The following is a 21,754-nucleotide window of genomic DNA, read 5'->3' on the forward strand; positions in this document are numbered from 1 at the left end:
TGCCAAAAACTACTGAGCCATATTTTGTAACACGGACTACGAAGGGGGTAGACTATGCCATAGTCGATTTTTGATAAATAAAAATGTTATTAATCATGATGAACGCATTCAGTTGAACTCGAAATTATACTGATATTTAGTAGGCCTACATCAAAATACTAGTATAAAATGGTTATGAAAAAGTTTAGGCTATATAATTATATTTGTGACAGTAAAAGTAAAGTATAGGCCCTACGTAGGCTTATATCATTGAATGCAACATATCATAATGGCATAATAATGACACTTCAATACTGAACAATTCTAATTTTAGAATCTGCCAGTTTATTATCCGAAAAACCGACTATGGACTTTCACTTTTAAGCAGAACTTTACCCCGGACTCACACACTGTCAATCATACTTGTTTATCAATAAAATCTAACCACAAGACTAAGCATGGTGGTACAATACGCGCTAGATGCATACGTTCATCCACCAGCACAAAAGCGCCGCATTCCCTAGATAGTTGTGTACCATGTATAGTTATAATGGTACCAGTACGCGTCGGGAGGATTTAAACAATAACGAGATCTGGGCGACCAATCACAAGCCAGATTCATTTTTAAAGATGCATTACATCATCACCAATTTTAGTTAGGCCAGAAATTGGCCTAACTCTCAAGGCAAAGTCAGTAGTCCACTTGGGAAGCTAACAAACAGAGGGCGTACGGTGACTGAAAAGATCAGTTGTGAAAATCTATCAATTGTGCACTCATTAATTAAATCAGAGTTTTAAGCTTAATGTAATAGCCAGACTAGTGCACAATTGGCAAGTGGACTACGGAGAAGTCTACGAAGGGGGTAGCTATGGGCCATCTCTATCCAGTGATACCAAAATAAGTACAAACATTCCTCACATAATATCGCTATGACGTCATAATGTGAGGGCGCCCATGCAAATTTGGGAAATTCTGGCTTTGTACAGAATAGGCAAAATTGATTTTCTAATAAAAATTCTACAAAAATGCGATTTTCACCTATTTTTTTCATAAATATGAAAGGAGATGCGTAACAAGTAATAAGTCAGTAGCTCTTAGAATAATTTCACAAGAGCGAAATGAAAATCATTGGGGCCTCATCAACCCACTCTATGGTCATTTGATGGCCGGTCCTACCCCCGGGTTAGGTGCTGGGGTAATAATTTTATCACTAAAATGAGCGCAGAGAATGAATCTACGATTAGCTTAGATCGTTTGGATGTAAACGGGTGCGGTTTTTTTTTAATCGAAAACCTCTGATGGCAGAAATGCCCTGGCAAAAATTCAACGAAGTATGGTTTGGCATGCGAGGTATAAGCAAGAAGGTCATTCAAAACGCTTCGATTTTTATAAATGTTCTCTTACTGTATTGTTTTTGATACCAATTCAAATCAAAGAATAGTTTTCTATGACGTCTGGCAAACTATTCTTCATTTGAATTGTTTTTGCGAGACGAACAATAATCGAGATCATTTTGGTTGCAATTTGAATATTTTGGGTTTCTATTTCCTATAATCAATAAACACTTGGTACAAACTTTAAAGGATGACTCCGGCAATCACAAAATATGTTAAAAAAATTAATTATCAAGCACGAATTACGTGGTTTTATTTTAAACAAACTCATATTGACCATAAAAACGAATTAAAACACACGATATTCAAAATTCCCGGGCGCCGAGTTTGTCGAGTGAAATGACGTCCCAGTAATACAATGAAGGCTGACAACAATTGAGCACAAATAACCACGACGTCATTACACTGGACAATTCGGCGCGGGAATTTTGAATATCGCGTGTTGAGAGCCGGCTGTTTTTTATTCATTTTTATGGTCAATATGAGTTTGCTTTAAATAAAACCATGTGATTTGTGCATAATTATTTTTCTAACATTGACCATAAAAACGAATTAAAACACGCGATATTCAAAATTCCCGGGCGCCGAGATTGTCGAGTGCAATGACGTCCCAGTAATACAATGAAGGCTAACAACAAATGAGCACAAAATAACCACGACGTCATTGCACTGGGCAATTTCAGCGCGGGAATTTTCAATATCGCGTATTGAGAGCGGCTGTTTTTATTCATTTTTATGGTCAATACACTCTGAACGATGGTCAACAATGGGCCTATTGTTGTACAAGGCTCACTCAGTCATTTAATGAGGCAATACAAACGATCGAATTTGGTGTTGAAATGAGCAAAATTTTGAGTTACACCTTTCCAATGTAAAATTTTCTCGGCCAAATGAAAAGCAATAATTTTCATTTTTTTAGTTAAATGTCAGGAAAAACTGTAATGCTTGATACTGTATTTTTTTTCAAATCCTAGTGTTAAACTTAGGCGTAAAATTCAGTCCTTTAGTGTAAGATTTTCGATTTTGAAAAGCTTCAACTCTGCCCGCGAGCCTTTTTTGGATCAACCTTTTAGCTTTTCAAAGTAATATAGTTCGCTAATGAAGGATTTTTCCCAACTTTCTAACGCACATCACCGTGGGCGATATATCATAGTTTTGTCAGAATTTCCGTTTTAATTTTCACCATTTTTTACTGCCGGCTGATTTTTTTTAAAAATCAACGCGTGAAATCTGAGGCTAATACTATCATTGTGGATCGATATCTCTGGGTGCCATAGAAAGACCGGCCTGGCTACAGTGTTGCCAGAACTTCAATATAGCAAAGAAATTCTCAGGCACGTGCGTGATTAATTATTTGATTTCATCATCACCGTGAGCATCGGACCAATGTGTTGAAATTTGCTTCTCCTCAAAACAACTTTGCCCAACATTTGGTTAAAAAAATCATTAATCTTACATGCAATTGGGCAATATTTTTAACAAAACTTTCATTTACAAAACATAAATATTACGCTCTATGTTTTATCAAGCAAACTGTTTGGAACACACTTCCAAATAACCTTCGTAACATCCCCAGACTTTCGTTATTTAAACGCCAGCTTAAAACCAATCTGATTGTTTTTATGTTTGTTTGTCAATTTCGTGCTTTACGCGCTTTGAGTTCCTCGTCGGAAGAGATTGTGCCTAAGAACCATTCAGAGTGCCTAAGGCATAGTTTTGTGATTGCTGGAGTCATCTTTTAAGTTTGGCGTATACGTGTAGATTGGATGTAACCCTAATATGGTGACAATGAGCGTTGAGTGATCGACTAAAAACGGAATAGAAAGGAAAAGTTAACAATTGCGGGCGAGATACTTTTTAAATTGGATGTATTATGGTCATAATGGGTATTAAGTGATTGGTCAAAATGGAAATAAAGGGAAAGTTGATTGGCTATTGATCGTGATATGTCCCGTATAAAACCTATTAATTTATGCACCTAAATTACACATGAGACGATGTACTGTCAAGAGGGTTAATTGTAAGCGATAATGTGAGGCATCGGTGAAGATATGGTAAGCCATAATTGTAATTTTTGTTCCGACAATTTGTGCGGCAACAATGAGACTTTCTCTAAATAGTCTTATTTGAAAGTAAACTAAACGTAAACGTTACAAAGTCCCAAAGTTAGGGATAGCTTTGCTCCAAAGCTGACCTATTTTCCATCCAATAGAAATAAAAATGAAAAACCATGATGCCATATCCCCTCTGACACTATAGTATGAAGACCGGCCGTGGATTTAGTGAACTTTCGCGGTTAGTGGGGTGGGGTATACAGTGGTCTTTACTGAAGTGTGGCCCTGTTGTGATTTTGGTGACCCACTGGCTCGCTTCGCTCGCGTGTCTTGATTGCCTTCGGCAAGGGGATAGTGCAGTGGTCTGTTACTTCTGAGCACAGATGTGTTGGTGATTTATGTAGTTTGCCTAATTGTACCCGGAGTACAGATCCCGGATCAGTGAATCGGAGTGGTATTAATCTTTTAGCTTGTTTACTATACATTTTCTTTACTAATCAGTGCTTATTTTACTCGGGGATCACTGGATCTTCTTAAAGGTACACCGAGGGCTCTGATCAAGAGCTAAGTTAGGGATGAAATCACACATCTCCATAAAGCACATCATTCACCCCTAAACCAAAGATCTTTATTATTTTTCTTTCTTCTCAGTTGGTTGCTCTTCGTTCCGTGTACGTAGATGATGGGTCGACGAATGATCGTCTGGTTGACAACTTCAGGCCAACGCAACCTTTCAATCGGCCACTTTATTTTACACGGTAAAGGATGCGTGAAGCGGGGCGTGAAGTCATTAGCACACCTGATAATTGAATGTCATTAATGAAATCAATATAGATATAACAGACTGCAGTATAAATTTCAATTGAATGAACATAGCCTGACATAGCGTGACGATTTTCGCGTTCACTGCGCGATGTAGGCCTACACCAACGTGTGCAATTGTGCATGCGTAACGCGGAAGTGATTCCAACCATGCCAACTCACTCGTGATTGGTAAGGTCGGGCGTTCGCGTCGTAATTTTAAATACGTGATATACGATCGCAGTTGAATCGCGTACAGCTGTGGAGAGATGTGTTCATTCAATTTTCTAGTATAATAAGCGGTATTATTTAAATTTTCGAGGGCATTATTGGTGTCACTAAATAGGTAGCAAGTCGGCATATGAATATTTTAGAAAATTTAATGCAGGTTGTGAATGTTGAAAAATATCTTTCAGGATATAACACTAATTATGTTACAGCGGGCCACTGTAACGCATCCAACTCATAATTTGAGTGGAATAAATCTGAGGAAATCAGATACGGGCTTTAAAACCGAGCTTTAAAAAAAATTAAGGTAATAGTGCATCATGCGGAATATAGACGAATCCAACGAGCCAAGTCATGGTCAGGATTTGGTCGGTCATCTTTGGGTAGCCGCTAGCACCAACCTGGTGTTTTGAGCGTCCAATTGTGCAAATAAAAGCCGCCTAACACCTAGAGAAGATGCAAGGACGAGGAGGGTTAATAGAATAATAGATGATAATATATATAATGGAGATAATTCCGCAGGTAATCCCGTCGCATCTATTCATTTGTTTGCAAGTACATCAATGCATAGACACCGCGTGTAGTTAATCCGATTATTATGTCACTTCAACAGCGAATAGACCAGCTGTGTGTTTTGTCGAAGGGAACTGTATTGTGTTGTAAACTTTAATCTTTCTTTTGTCTACCTGTGTTTTCGCGGAAGGCGTAAAACGGGTGATGGAATGCAGTTTAAAATTTCCGCCAAGGCCAACTCATTTCACATTTTGAGTGCATTGTAGCCGACGGCTACCCAACTAAAGGCTGCAAGTCAGGTGTAGAAATGCGTGAATAGAGGTAATCCTGTCGCATCTATTCATACATAGTCCTTTTGTTCATCCATTTGTACATCTATGAATAGATGCGACGGGATTACCTGCGGAATTATCACTATTGTATTATTCTATTAACCCTCCTCGACCTTCTCTAGTTGTAAGGCGGCTTTTATTTGCACAACTGTTGGAACTGTATTGTGTTGTAAACTTTATTCATTCTTTTGTCTACCTGCGTTTTCGCGGAAGGTGTAAAACGGGTGATGGAATGCAGTTTAAAATTTCCGCCAAGGCCGAATCATTTCACATTTTGGGTGCATTGTAGCCGACGGGGACCCAACTAAAGGCTGCTAGTCAGGTGTAGGAATGCGTGTATTTGGATTCGTCTATAGACGAATCCAACGAGCCAAGTCATGGTCAGGATTTGGTCGGCCATGACGGGTCCCCGCATGCACCAAACTGATGTAGTGACTGCCCAATTGGGTGGATTAAAGCCGCTTAAAATTCGATGTTAAATTCTTTTGTGTTGTACACTGTCATTATTATTTTGTCTACGTGTAACACGGGTGATAGAATGCAGTTTAAAATACCCTCCAAGGCCGCATCATTTCACATTTTATGTGGGATGGAGCCGACGGGGACCCAACTTTGGCAGCCATTAAGGTGCAGGAATGCGTGAAATTGGATTCCTCTATAGAAGAAAGTTGCATGCAGCTCATGATGTTTTACCTACATACAACATACAGGGAAAAGAAGAATCACGTATCGCACACTAGCATAATCAAACATGAAATTACAAATGGAAACATGCATGCATAGGCAGATATACCAGAGAAAAAACTCCGGACATACCTGCCTGTGCGGGAACTTGAACGAGCGCTCTAATTACTAAGCTAAACAGATTGTCCCTAATACATTTCGATTTGAATTTGGAAGATACCTTCTCTTAAATAACAGTATTGCGAACCACCAGCATACATAACTCGATGTAGAGAGTCTTTCCTATTCAGAGGAAATATTGCAATTACACACCTTATTGCCTTTTAACAATAACCATTGACACTATCAGAGAAGATGTAAGAAAAGGAGGGAGAACAGAATTATATCCTTGAGATAATCCCGTAGGTAATCCTGTTGCACCTATTCATAGTCCTTTATTCTCAAGTGGTGGGTTAACCAACAATTAACAATGAGAGGACATTCCTGAACCTCGTTCAGTTGGGGATGATTTGAAGTGACCGCCAATTATGACCATTTGATATTTAATACCAGCAATGTGAAAAAAAAGAAAGAAATAATGTAGTGCCAAAATAATGTACCCTTTTACGGAAGGAGTAAAGTTTAACAAGTTGTAACTCCGCTTCTGCAGTACGAATGTCAGCGGCGAATGTCAGGTCATTATTTCCCAGTCTTTAAAAAAAATTCAGGCAGAGGTGGGAATCGATCTCGGTACCTCCCGGTTAAACAGCACTGTGCAAGATCACTAAGCCAACTAAATATCTGTTGTGAGATGTGTGACATTAATCTTTGATATTGCTTAATGGAACAAATCGCGGAATTAAATCAGTAATAAAAGAAGTAGATTCTTATATAGCGGTCAAATGGGATAAAAGGGGAAATATTTGTCCCTGCTCTAAAGAAAATATAGGTTAGAAAATTATCAAATAAATTTAAATTAAAAATTGAGATTTTATATTTCTTTCTTTCACGAGGCGGCATTATCACAGACAAACACTGTATAAGCTAAAAACTCGACCCTCATCACTAGATGCTGTCATAGCTCAATGGTAGAGCATCAGACTGCTGATATCAATATCGTTGGTTCGAGTCCTCCTGCCAGCAATGGTTATATTTATGATTTTAATGCTACGCTAAAATTTGTTCAATTTTTTTCGTTTGTTTATTTATTTATTTATTTATTTATTTATTTATTTATTTATTTATTTGTTTTTATTTATGTAAATAATTTGATATATTTGAAAGAGGTATTTGAGCAATTCGAAATTTTGATTTTATAATCCTATGGGGTCATTTTGAACCCCACCCCTCCCCAAATTGCCAAACGCACAACACCTATGAGTTTGCATCATGCATAATGATCAGTGCGTCCATGTCATCATCATAAAAAAAACATTCTATGTATACCTGACGCCGGCAACTAGACTACTATAAAAAAATAGTATCACATCTTTCCTGCTCAATCAAAATCATACTTGCAAATAGATCATAGTTTACTAATCTAATCCTGTAATATATAGACCTGTAATATCACCTGTAATATAGGTGATCATTGTTTACATGGTTTGTTATGGTTGGGATTAGTGTCCGATCTCTGTAATGTAATGTAAATGAAGCATATTGATATGCAGGAAGAATCGATCAGGGCGCCAGCTTTATTGTCCTATGAGATTAGGGAAAGATGAACACTATTCAAAATATCAATAGATATAGGGATTTAGAGATTTGTAAGGTTCTTTCCAAAACCCAAACGTAATGAAAAATAACTAAAATCTGGTACCAATATTTTTCTTCTCCAGGGAGTGCCATGGGAGTTTTTTTGAAAAAAACTTCGCCCACTAGTGAGACGAAAAAAATCGCCCACTAGTCACTGAAAAAAAATTCTCCCATTCAACTCTGTACAAAGGTGTACATTAAAATTGAAGAAAAGACGTTTCCGCCAAAGGCAGCGAAAAAAAATCCGCCTTGCCAAAACTCTCATGCCTATTCATATCATATCATATCATATCATATCATATTCATATCATGCTAATAGCTGATAAATCGGTACCAGAAATTATGAATTTGTGAATATTTAAAGAATAGGAAAACAGAGAACATTACTAAACCATGTGACTTGAGGATGATTTGAAGTGACCTCCAGTTGGTATGAGTCTGGTATTTATTCCTTGCTATTATGTGAAAAAAAGAGACTCATGTAGCAGCCGATAAGTACATTGCTTCGAAAATCCCGAAAGCCTTTTCTGATTGGAGCCCTGGTGACGTATATTCATGACATTATGGAGTTTTCGATTTGCACGACGGATGGTTCTGCAACGGTAAAACACCAAACGTTGTCGTCGCGTCATGACGGTTGTCACGCATTACAAAGTCGACGACAACAACGTGTTGGTGTTTTATCGATTTGCTCGGAGATGTCCAAAAGCCCTAGTCCATACAGGACCAACGGAATATTTAGCACCATAATCAACGCCGTCAGGCGTTGGTCTCTCCCACATAGGGTCGCTACCCCCAGCAGTGCACCCTCATTATAATAAACAGTGACCAAAACCAAACCAGTCGATGAGTTACGTCATGAATCCAAATATGGAAAATAGCCCCGCCCACCATTCGGGCCATCATTCAACCGCATCTATTACATAACTGGGACTCTCAAGTCATCTCTAGTACTTGGTATCTCAATCGATTGATTTTGATAATGCAATAAAAGCAATACAAACTTTTGAGGTCGCTTACCAGTGCATAGTAGATATCTACTATTTCCATGACCAGGGTAAATCGGGCTAGTATGAATTAAATGAAAGTTTTTTGTTGCTATATCAGTGCAGAGATAATGTAGGCATAATCAGTGTTAACAAAAAGTCATTTATATGATTCTAGGTTTGTTTTCTTTTTTATTTAAAATTGTCACATTTGTCGATAGGCCTAACCGTGATACAATTAAAAAAGCTAAAAGAACATTAATTCTACACACCGTTTATTTGGAACTGAACTTTGATTTATTAAAGTCTAAAAGTCATAATGTACGATCTTATATAAATATGATTTTTTTTTTTTTTTCAAACCTGATTTTTTTGGCATATTTGTAATGTATACACATGTCTCAACTTCCACCTGAATGGAATCAGCCAAATTTGTTGTGTTTGTATGTAAACAGAGCAAAGTTTGACATAAAGTCATAATTCAAGAATTATGACTTTATGTCCTCCTATAGAACTGCGTGTTAAACGGCCAAAATAACAAGCAGTGTTTACCTCGTTATTTCCGCTCAAAATGGACAGAAACCATTCCCGATAATTAGGGCCTATTACTGGTATTATTTCAGCATTTTGAATATATAATGACAAATTTAAAATTTGAAGGAAATCGTACATTAAGGGATCCAAAATGAGCGTTTATTGCGTTTCGACAGTATTTTTGTGGGACATGAGAGCACCTCAGACCTATCGAATTGCATTCTGAATACGAAGCATGTCTTTCTGATATCAAATAATTTTCATTTTTGAAAATCACAATATAATACAAATTTTATGACAAATTATAAAAATTGATATTTTTCAAATTTTTGATATATAACAGTCCTTGAAGTAAATTATATAAATCTAAAGATATATTCTTAAAGTGTATGTAGCAGGAGGAAAAGCCGACGGTCAATTGAAAATTTTGACCTTTCATATTGAAGATATGGATTTTTTCCCAAAAAGACCTAATTTTTTTTGGTGTTTTGGGAAAAAAAATCCATATCTTCAATACGAAAGGTCAAAATTTTCAATTGAACGTCGGCTTTTCATCCCACCTACATACACTTTAAGTATAAATCATCAGATTTATAAAGTTTACATCAAGTACTGTAAATATCAAAAATATCAATTTTTAACGATTTGCCATAAAATGTGTATTAAATTGCGAATTTCAAAAATCAAAATTATTTGATATCAGAATGACATTCTTCGTATTCAGAATGCAATTCGATATGTCTGATGTGCTCTAATGTCCCAAAATAAGTACTGTCCAAACGTTCATACCCCAGCCCTTAAGCCTTTAACACCTAACTGGAAATAATAGAGTGAGTAAAATAAAACAAAAGGCGATACAACTCGCAAGTACTGTTGATATTTCAAATGCATGTGAAGAAAAAAAGGAACGGAAAAATTACAGTATATTTCTTTAATCCCGAAGGCATGAAAGGGCCTGTGATTACTATTTGAATTTAGGGTTTTGATTTAAACTATTTTAATATCAACTCTTTAAAAACAACATGGTCCTCTCGTTTTAACCGAGGGCATGGGATTCACCACTTTTAATTGATCAATCGAAAAATGAATTGATGATTTAATAAAATAATATAAATTTAATGTAAATAAATAAATATTTTCTTTCTATAAATAAATGGATAAATAAATCAACAAATAATTCGAATAAAATAAATAACAACCATAAGCCTGAAAATGGCAATATATAAATCAATAAATGAATAGAAAATAAATAAATGAATAATAAAACCAATTCAGTATCGAAGTTACGTAATGTTACTATGTCAACGGGATCACGCGCTAGAGTAATGAACCACGATCGAAATGATCACCACATAAAGTATATGGCACTCGAAGGCATACCAAAGTAGCGTGATCCGGTAACCAAGAGAATTACGTAACCACTTCGATGCTGAATACTGATGAATAGAAATAAATATATATATTAACGAATAATTAATGAATACACATTAGGTTAATTCCTTTTCTTGAAAATAATAAGTTCAGCAAGTTCTTTCTTTCTTTCCTTCCTTCCTTTTTTTTTTTTCTTTCTTTCTTTCCTTCCTTCCTTCCTTCCTTCCTTCCTTCCTTCTTTCTTTCTTTCCTTCTTTCTTTCTTTCTTTCCTTCTTTCTTTCTTTCTTTCCTTCTTTCTTTCTTTCTTTCTTTCTTTCTTTCTTTCTTTCTTTCTTTCTTTCTTTCTTTCGTTGTTTCTTCCTTTCTTTCTTTCTTTCTTTCTTTCTTTCTTTCTTTCTTTTCTTTTATGAGTGAAACCCAAAGTTTTTATGAAGCGTGTGCCTCCAATTCTATATTTTTCTTAAACATGTTAAACGAATAGGCCAACTATCACAGTTAATAGAGGTTGTGCATATGACGTATCATATACCGTAAATATGGCGGACTACTCAAATCCATTCAACAAAAGCATGAGTGCAATCTACCGAGACAGTTCGTCTCACATACATAACAAATGCACTACGATCAAATAGGTTGATTACAACATTTGATTAAATGGACTGCACTGGCCCATGATTACGGTGAAGGACACCGGTTCAAATCCTTTGTTTGTAGCCAATCACTAATTTCAAGCACAATCTCTATACAAAAATAGTAACGAATCGTGGTTAACCAGGACAATATTAAATGTAGTGATGACAAACAAAAGGAATTGATTGTATGCAACCTACAGGTCAGTGAACTGAGGGTAAGAAGAAAACCGAGTATTATAATATCATTAACACATATCAACTGAAGAGGATTAATAATCAATTTCGTTACGCAATACTTGTGTCAATCCCAAGCTAGAAGCTAGTGTTCTGGTAGCAGGTAGGCAAGCCACACCTACTGACAGCTATTGATGATATTCAGTCAATCGGATTGGCTGAATATCACTAGTAGCTGTCAGTAGGCGTGGTTAATCAGTTTGACATTTCCCCCGACTTTCCGGGAAGGATATGTCTAATGTAGAAGGACCCACGCCTGACGGCGTGGACTATCGTACTAAATGGAGCGTGGTCCTCCTTGAAGGACTAAAAAGCCCCGGCGGCCGACAAAAAACCCAGTAACTCGATCCAATGGTGCCGGCTGAAAAACGGACGCGCGCAAAACATAAAAACTTATTGTAGTTATTAGAAAAAAAGCTTGCTACTAAAATTGCATGCATGCTATTGCACTGCCAATTTGTTAACAAAAACAATTGATATTCGGCGCGGACTGTTCGAAAAATAAAATTGTAAGCAACCCCTTGATGTGCCCACCAGCTACTCCCAATCATCGTTCGCAGGCTACTTGGGGAGAGCTATTATAGTTGACGCAGCGGTTGTTTCCTCGCCTTGCACCACTGAGGTCCCGGGTTCTATCCCCGGTCGTACCCCAGGACTGTATGTGCACTTGATTTATTCCGACCCATGCTAGCTCTCGCAGGTTTCCCCCGGGAATGGAATTTGGGGAGCTGCACAGAAAAAGATAATTGGGGGATGTTACAATCTAAGGGCGGATAGCTTTGCGCCGGGTTCGGCTGCAACCGGCCTAGTTGATGCATCTGATTGTGATGAATCACTGATGATTTTTCAGTGAAATTACAGGACTTTGAATCCTCTGAGATCTAGAAAAAGGCGCTATAAATCCAAAATCTGGAAGAGCATATTTGGTATTTTCCGAAAAAGTCTTATTAGAAGGAAAAATTCCGCTATATGGCCATTTGTTTCTGCGGTATATATTCCATTTTGATTTCAAAGAAAGCCAATCAGGCGAGTAATTATTTGATACCTTGGAAGAAGTAGATCTTTCTAAAGTTTCAAGCTGATACCAACACCGCAACAACCGAACAAATAATCGTATCTACCACATAAAAAAGCATAAATACCGTAGAACTAGACATTTCCAGTAACATTTCGAGGAAACACAACTAGTTAAAGCCATATTATAACATTTTCATACAAAATAGATTGGTATTTCTTTGCCATAAAATGTTAGCTTCTATTGTCAGATATATCCCCTTTTAATTTTGAGCCGAGCAACTAAGGCAAAGCAAAGAAAATTAGAATTTACTACCAGCGCTAATGTCGCCAATACGTATCACTCCTTCGGTCGTGTTCCTTTGTTGTGTAGATCACCGTCCTGCACGCCATGCACGTACTGTGTTATGAACATCGCGTATGCGTTCGACTAATATTTCCAACGTAATAATAAAACGACGGTTCCTGCGTTTTATTCAAAATCTCAGATTTTAACACAAATACAGCACCTAGGGTCTTGATTTTTGAAGGGTATGTTGGTTTAATAAACTACAATAATCGTGTGGAAAAAAACAGAATTTTGAAAAATATTGAGGCGTCCTCCTCAAATGTTATAATATGGCTTTAAGTTGGATACAGCTCAGTCAAAAAAAAAATATGAAGAATCGAGTTTAAAATATATACCAGTTGCCTGCCTTTTTAGAAGCAATTTAATATCAATTGCTGTCAATTTTTAATTTTCCTCTCACGTCATAATTAGTGCATTAAAAGACATAACCTTAATCTCCCACACAGGGCGTCTGAAATTCAAATGGGGTCACCTGAATGGGTGGCACCATTTGAAATCTACACTCCCTGTCTTCCATAGAGGTGTATGGATTTCAACTGGAATAGCCCAATTCGATGGTAACCAAAGCTTTACAACGCATGATAAATTTTAGTCATAACAGAAAAGTTTGTTGAGGTATAAAATCTTCCTCCCAAACCAAACAATCCAACCATAAAACGTGTAAAATAATCTTTACTATCTATTCTCAAATATATACATTTAGACATGATAAGTATTTGAGTATGATCTTTGACCAGCGTTTAATAATCGGACATTGGCCCATATGGATATATATAAAGTACCATTCTGAATATAGGCCTATCATATTTACGGGTGAGTATAGGCCCTGCTATAATTAAGAATTAGCTGTCTAATATTATTGGATATTATACAAAATGGAATCATTCTTGCTGATTTCGGTCATTCTTGCCACCAGTTTTACCAATGGTAAGTTAAAATCTTATTTTTATCTTTTTAATTTATAAAGTTTGTTACGATCCTTCCCATGGTTTAAATTGATATAAAATCGATAATGGGTAATACGATATAGGGACTAAAGTCCATGCAAATATAGCAAAGTTCAACTGAACGGTTTTGACATGTTTTATGCGCTCTTGCAGTGGCGTAGCGAAAAGTTGCCCCAGTCGACTGCAAAATTTAGATAATCCCATAACAAATTGTTGAAAACGGCGGCTTGTGCCCCCTCCCCACATTAGACCCGGTGCCCCCGCCACTTCATGGTCGGCTCACCCCGATATAATGACTCACGCTACGCCACTGCGCTAAATTGAATGATAATAATTGTATTGTCTTATTCCAATTAAAATGCCATAGGCATACATGTTAGCAACAATTATATAAATTGATATTGTCCTATTCTAGATATTATGATATTGAGTATTGCTTCATTTATTTTGAACAAGACGTTTAAAATTACGTACACGTATTTTAGGCTACATACAAAGTTAATTCGCCTCACATCCGCCCCAACCCCTTACTTTTTGGGATTAGTTCATATTTTTTTCCATTCTCATATTAAATTGAAGTTTCTAATACTTAGGCCTAAGTAAATGTTAATGCTGAAACAAGTTATATTAGTGTTTTTGTGGCACTCTATGTGTGTCTAATTACCCCTCGTAATTTTAAAATCAAAAAGGGCCACATCATTTTCCACGAAAACGTGAGGACGAGAAACGAATTTTGAATTTTATGTGGCCTAAAATAGGTTTCACTCACTTCTCTCTGACACTTCTGCCATTTTCACTGTGATTTTTATTTGTGTTTTTACCCTATATTGCGTCGTGGAATGGACAGTGTTACTTCAAGATTGTAAGTATATCTCTAACATATAAAAAATTCCAAAAAGAACCTTCCTTGACATATGAAAAGGTTTGACTACAAAACCGATTCTCTTATAATATAAATGTACCTATACGTGCAGTTTCCACCTCGATACACACGAGGGCGGGTTAGTGTAGTGGTCTTCTCACTCGCTTCTCACCACTGTGGCCCGGGTTCAATTCCCCGCGGTGCCACATGTGAGTTTGGTTGCCGATCCATGCTCGTCCTTGCAGGTTTTTCTCCGGGTGCTCCGGTTTTCCTCCTGCTTCTAAAATCGGACCTCTTTCCATATCCCTGTCCCGTCATATCTGGAGGCATCCCTTGAATTTAGTAGCCTCTGAGCACTATTGGGTTTAGCCTGGCTTCGGCCGAATGTTATAAATAAATAAATAAATTTCCAGCACAGCGAGCCTACTCTCCACGCAAGACGATTTAATGCATGGCATCATAATCTGTGATTGGTTTTGCCAAAACCTCAAGTGTTCCCTTCATCCAATCAGAATTTTTTTTATATGAACGAAAGCTAGTTAACACTTCCCTCCTAAAAATACTTTTTTTCATTAGGTCAACCGATAACGCAATTCAAAGTTATAGCCAGGCGAATGTGGTAAATATGTTGAAAGCTACCTATCCAAACACAAGTGTGCAATATTTGTTTGTCTTTTACCATGTCTTGAGTGACAAAGAGAACAGTATTTATCATGATAAAATCATTGGCATGCACATGTATTTAATTTTACAGCAAAATGTGAAATATTTGTTCATCTTTTAATCTGTTTTAAGTGGAAAAAGAGAATCGTTATACCTATATCATGATAAAAGAGTAAAAACAGTAAAAACAATTTTGGATTGTTGTGTAATTGATGCATTCTTTTGATTTCACGAAGGAACTCTTGATAAACTTGATGCGGGACTTGATGCTATCATTGATTTACATGAACAGCTCTCTTCCCTAGTAAAAGTGGCACAATTGTGATTTTACCCTTTCGTTGTTTTAACTAAACATATCTTGAGATTAATACAATCAAATCGAACAGAACAAACGGCATTTGAGAGCTAAGACTGCGCCCTTGACGGTGATGTAAGCATCATGTCACAACGGTATTTTATAACTGCCAAAGAGGGCGCTTTACACTTGCACAATTGTGTTTGAGACAGGCTGTATAATAGCTTCATTAGAATGAGCAATGGCCAAATTCTCTCTAAATTACAAATCTTGTGCAAAAAATTACTGTTTTTGCTTGTTTTGTCGAGTCATCTACGATTGTAAATTCAATGACTTTGCTAAAAGCGCTTACACATTGATATGAGGCTCTTATTGAACCTCATTGATGAGGTTCTCCTCGCATTTGGAACCAACTGAAAATCGAAAAACTCATCTTTTCACTATTGCTTACAACCAATGACATTGTTGCTTTTAATCTGTTGTAGTAGTAGTGGTATATTTTGCTTGTATCACCTTCATTGTATAATAATTGGGTTTTTTTCTTTGCTTTTTGTGCCTAGTTCATAGCGCCTTATAGTGCAATTTTTTTTGGTTTTGGCGCTCTATAAATGTCAGTGATTGATTGATCTTATATGCGGAAGACACTGATAACCTTTTTTGGCTATCTCAAAGTCAGGTTGAACCATTTTTGGTTCTCCATTTAAGGTTCTACATTTTAAAGATCCCTTTAGAACCTTCAAATTCAAAGGTTGCTCGTGAAAATCCAATGAGACTTTTGTAGAATCAATAAAGGTTCATGAGTTTCAGAGGACCAAAAACTGCTCTTCAGAGTACCCTATAATTAAAGACAGAGATAAAAACAATTCATCGCGTCTGATGTCACTGTCAATTACGATCCTTGATTGGTTTACACAGGTTACACCGATCTATCTGGTGCTGATCGGAGAAAAGGAATAGCAGCAAATGGCGAAAAATTACGTACTTTTACAAGGCAAAAGGCAGCTTTTCTATAGGCATTGTCGACATGGTGCCTTCACCAAAGAAAGTTTCCTACTATAGGGTCTAAAGACGTAACTTTTGAGATGGTTTGCATGTTGAAAGGTGCAAAATTAACAATAAGGCGCCCGGTTATAAATCCGCGTTCAGCAAGTCATCATCACGACACTTGTAAACAAACCGTGCACGAGTTTGATTGACAGGTGACGTCAGACGCTATAAATTGTCTTTATCTTTGTCTCTCATTATAAGATCCTTTACTCCAAGGGTTCATCAAAGGTTGTTTCTGGAACTTTCTTTTCTAATAGTATAAAGTACAAATCGCAGCAGGTATTTATAAAGAATAATCTAAAAACAAGCATATTATATACAAAGAAAAGCAACGAAACGAACAAACATCTAAAAACGAATACTAAAATAAAGATTGACACGACTACGTGAAGTTTTTAATAGGTCGGGTTTAAATTAATTTGAGAGAGAAGAAATATTAACAAATTTTGGATTTAATTATAATAAAGGCTGACCCGACTTCAATAAGTTTTTGAATAGCTCAGGTTTAGAGAAGTATCAACATAGGACTTAAAATTCTAAAAACAAGTTAAACTATTAAACAACAACACATGGACTTGCAGTTAAGAAGCGCACACCCTAGACATTCCACATTAAACTTCGCAGCCAGATCAGCTCCCCGAGTTTCGTACAGGGTTACAACGAGACAATAATTTAGCAATAGGCTGCTTGTCCAGGAGAATTTCATAACCCAACTTTAAACACGAGAATGTACTAATCACCGCCAGGGTTCGAACCCTCAACTTCTCATCCCATAGTTGAACGCCGCGCCATATCGATTGAGCGAACTAAGCTGATACCAACCTTGATAATAGAGGTTATCAGTATTCTATAAGTTGCATATCCTATGAGCGACTACTATACCTTGTGTAGGACTTTCAAAAGAAGTAACTGCATGTGCAACCATAACTTCTTTTGTTAGAAGTCACGCATGGGTAAAGTGGATAACCTCTATATTATATAAAGAGACAAACTTATCATATCATGTATATCAACAATGAGTTTTAACATAATTATTACCCTCCTCTTAATCTCAATTTTTCTTACAGTAAGTCCCGACTTCGCGTACCATGGACCAACCGGTAAGTAGAAGTCCTATAATTTATTGTAAAGAGCAGAATAATGAGTTTCTACAATATCAATCTTGAGCGATAAAACTCACCTATCTATACACTGTAAACACTGCAGAACATGCGTCCGAGAACACATACAGAACACATTTTTAGAACACATACAGAACACATTTTCCATTCATCTGACCGTCGGAGGTCAACATCAGTTGCTACTTCCAGTCAGATGACCCAATCTCCCGCTACCAACAAAACCAACATCATCAGTCGGCATTGAAGACCAGTGGATGCTGGTCGCAGGCCACCAACCTCCACAATCTAAGTGGTGAGAACTTTGTTTAAATTTGTACTTTCTCGATACATTTTTAGGTGTTCAAATGTAACAGATTTAAAACACGCTTAACGCTTTTGGTGTATGTTCGAGTAATTTGTGAGAGCATCAGAAGAACACATCCAGAACATAATACTCGATGGCTGTTTTGCAAGCACTTCTGTCATGTCTGTAGAATTAACACTATCACTGCACATCAAGAACACGCAAAGAATACATTAAGAACACACCAAGAACGTGTCCAAGAACCAAGGTCCCACTAAAAGGCATAGCTTTATGTCGAAATTGCTCTGCTAACCTATATACAAACACAACGAATGTGGCCGATTCCATTTAGGTACAAGTTGGGACTTTTGTAAACAATACATCTATGCAAAAACTAAATTGAAAACAATTAACCATTTTTCTATTATAAGATCGTACATTATGGTTTTAAATATGTTCTGCATGGTTTCTTTGTTTGCGTCCGATGTGTTCTACATACATCTACCTGTGTTTCCTCCACAGGACCTCAATATTGGCCTGAGTTATGGCCAGAATACTGTGCAGAGAAGACGCAGTCTCCTATCAATATAATGTCACCAGAAGCTGAAGATACCGGTGTCTTACCAATCGGCTTCTATGGATATGGGCCCGATGACACACCGCCAAATGCTAACATGAAAATCGTCAACAATGGACACTCTGGTAAGGGCCATACATACTCTGAATACAAACAGCAGCGGCGGAACGATTTTGAAAGTGTGTGGGTGTGTGTGTGTGGGGGGTAGTTAGTGACGGATGTATGTCCCCGACCATCGTGGCGGGTTTGCGTGACGCAGCGGGATGTGCCCCCTCCCCATGGAGTATAAGAACGTTTTGCAAAATGAAGGCCCAATAATGCTTGAAAATTTTGGTACTATTATTGCGTACAATTTTGACTTTGAAAACTGCCGAAAATTGGTCAAATGAAGGCCGAATTAAACCATTCGTAGCCAACTTCTCAGTATTATCATAAATTATAATTATTGCTTTAAACATCAAGTGTCGCGTATCCAAATCAAAAATGAAAAGGGTGAACACAGGGGGTGTATGAGGGGATGTGCCCCCTAAGAAGTGAGAAACTTCTGCAAATTGAAGGCCCGATTGAAGCCATTTGGTGGACCATTTTCGCACTATTGTTGTGTACAATTTTAGTTTGAAAAATCTGAAAATGGGTTAATGAAGGCCCAAATTGTAAGTCTGCGCAGAAGCACGGTAATACTAGACGTAATATTTTCAGATTCGCTTTTCATTCCACATTACACAATCGTTTACTGAATTTAATGCTGTTTGTTTGATATTTATGTTAATCAGACGAGGCGCTAAATCAACATGCCATACAAATACTCGAAAACCAAAGTTGGATATGCCAACCAAACAAGTTTCAACAGGATGCATTTAGGGATAATAATATTGAAACAAATCCATCACCCAAAGTTGATAAAATCGCTCATAATTGACAATTTATCATTCATCATTGATGCAGTCCAACTCGATCTGCAAGGCGACTACCATTTGGAGGGTGGTCCCCTATCGTCCATCTTTCAAGCAACTCAGTTACATTTTCACTGGGGGAGCCAAGACGACCAGGGATCTGAGCATAGAGTAGATGAGAAACAATATTCGGCCGAGGTTAGTACATTAATCGACTATACTGCCTATATACTGCGCACGAAAAGTTTCCGAACACTTAAAACGAAAGCTATGTTTTAAAGACACTAACACTAAGTTAGTCGATAGATGGAAAATTTTGCCCTGCGTACTTTGACACCTTATTCGACACGATGCCATTTTATCCACAAAGCTATACTCATTTGAATAACAAAAGGTCGAGTTTTAAAAGTGACAAATTTAGATATTTCCTCCTTCAAGGCGATTTCTGCTTCCTTTTGTTACGGGTTCAATAAAGCCTGGCGGATGAACACTCACTCCGCTGTGCTCAATCTGCTGCGAGGGAAAAGTCAATGCAAATTTGTGTCAATTTTGAAAAGCTCCCTTTTTTATTCAAATTACTGTAAGAAAAATAAAGTTGTTTCGTACCAAATGAGATATCCATACGCTGAATGCATTCGACTACTTGAATTTGTAATTTAGTTTGAGTGTCCTTACCATGCCTTAAGCAATGACATTTGTTTTGAGTGTTCGGGTACTTTCTGTGCGCAGTAAAATTATTTAATATCTATTTCATTATTTTCAACAGTGTTGCGTGCTCAACAGAGTTGATTTTTCAGCAGGGCCTCATAGATAAAGAACTTTTGGGTTATTCCACTTGGAATCCATACACCCACTCTGAAAACATGACTTTTTCTTCCACAGAGGGACTCAGAATGTAATTTGGCGTGTCTGATGCTCCCAGATCCCACAAAAATACTGTTCAACATGTTCAAACGTCGCTATCCGATCCCTTTTAAGGATATCTCGAAAACATTTTACTCGACATCAGATACTATGATAATGATATCATATTTTAACATTAAAAACTCTTTACTATTCACATGTAAATATTAATGCTGATCATACCATATTGATGACTTCCCTATTGCACAATGTTTACAAAAAGAACATATTGCGTCGTCTGCATCACATATTGTCGTATCTCAAAAGGCTGCCTTGGGTGATTTTTATTATCATTGTTGTATTTTTGATTGTTATCTTATATTTCAGCATGCTTCTTTCTTTTACGAATATAGACATGAGGTGTATAAATTTATGATAACACCTCAAAATTAATATATGAAGTTAATTTACAGTGTATCGCATCACCATTTGATGACAATAAGAAAAATCACACAAGGCAGCCTTCAGAGTATGTGAAGCAGAGTTAGCAGACGACGATATGTCTAGTTTTATGTGACATGGATATTCCAATGTAGCGTTTCTATGGTAATATTGTCTTCAATTTCCGTTCGTTCTTAAGGGATAGTGTAATATTTGAGGAAAATTTGATATATGGCCTATGTTGCCAATATATATATACTATACCCTTATAAGAGCATCGGCACAGCTATTTTGTGTTCCTTTGATTTAGAGAGGTGGTGAGCACATGGCACTGTATATAGTGCAAGTGCCAATCTCTATTGCTGTTCCAGCTCGAATGGGGCACGATTTAATAGAGAGATTGCGATGTTCCATACGCAGCACGTGGACCGTACGTTTTAACGTACGTTTTTACGTACGTTAATACGGTGTTAAATATTGCTAGTCTCGGTTCGAAACTGGATTGTGCTCATTCGTCACCAAGGAGAACTTGACGCCTGGAACAAAGACTATAAGCTATTATATACCTCATATATAGATTCCTCTCATCTGATTGGTTAAAAGTGGAGTCATTAAAATAGCTGTGCCCCCTTTTTCTATCAAGATGACGTCATACAACAACTGTGCCCCGGGCACAGTTGATTCTATGCCCGGAAAATAATTGGATATTCCATCATATTCGCAACCCCGATTACACAGATCGCTCGTATACATTGCGCACCCACTATACGGCCGGCGTTGATTACGAGTGTTGAGACTATCGCGGTCACAGTTCGCAATGAATTTGACCTCTACTCTTGCAGACGACGTTTTATCGCGTAGGGCAGTGATTTGTTTTGATTTTGATTTTGATTTTGTTTACAATCTGTTACATGTCACGTCAAACTTGTGATAATGGCTGA

At 37.2% G+C, this 21,754-nt stretch overlaps 1 long non-coding RNA gene across 1 annotated transcript; it reads left to right on the top strand.

Moving 5' to 3' along the window:
- The first annotated feature begins 13,629 nt into the window (after positions 1–13,629).
- LOC140137527 (uncharacterized) lies at positions 13,630–17,756 on the top strand. The gene is made up of 3 exons (XR_011856859.1): positions 13,630–13,768; positions 14,636–14,650; positions 17,723–17,756. It is a non-coding gene; the product is annotated as an uncharacterized lncRNA (long non-coding RNA).
- Positions 17,757–21,754: the final 3,998 nt, after the last annotated feature.

Source organism: Amphiura filiformis, chromosome 2, assembly GCF_039555335.1.
Source record: "Amphiura filiformis chromosome 2, Afil_fr2py, whole genome shotgun sequence".
Lineage (NCBI taxonomy): Eukaryota > Metazoa > Echinodermata > Ophiuroidea > Amphilepidida > Amphiuridae > Amphiura > Amphiura filiformis.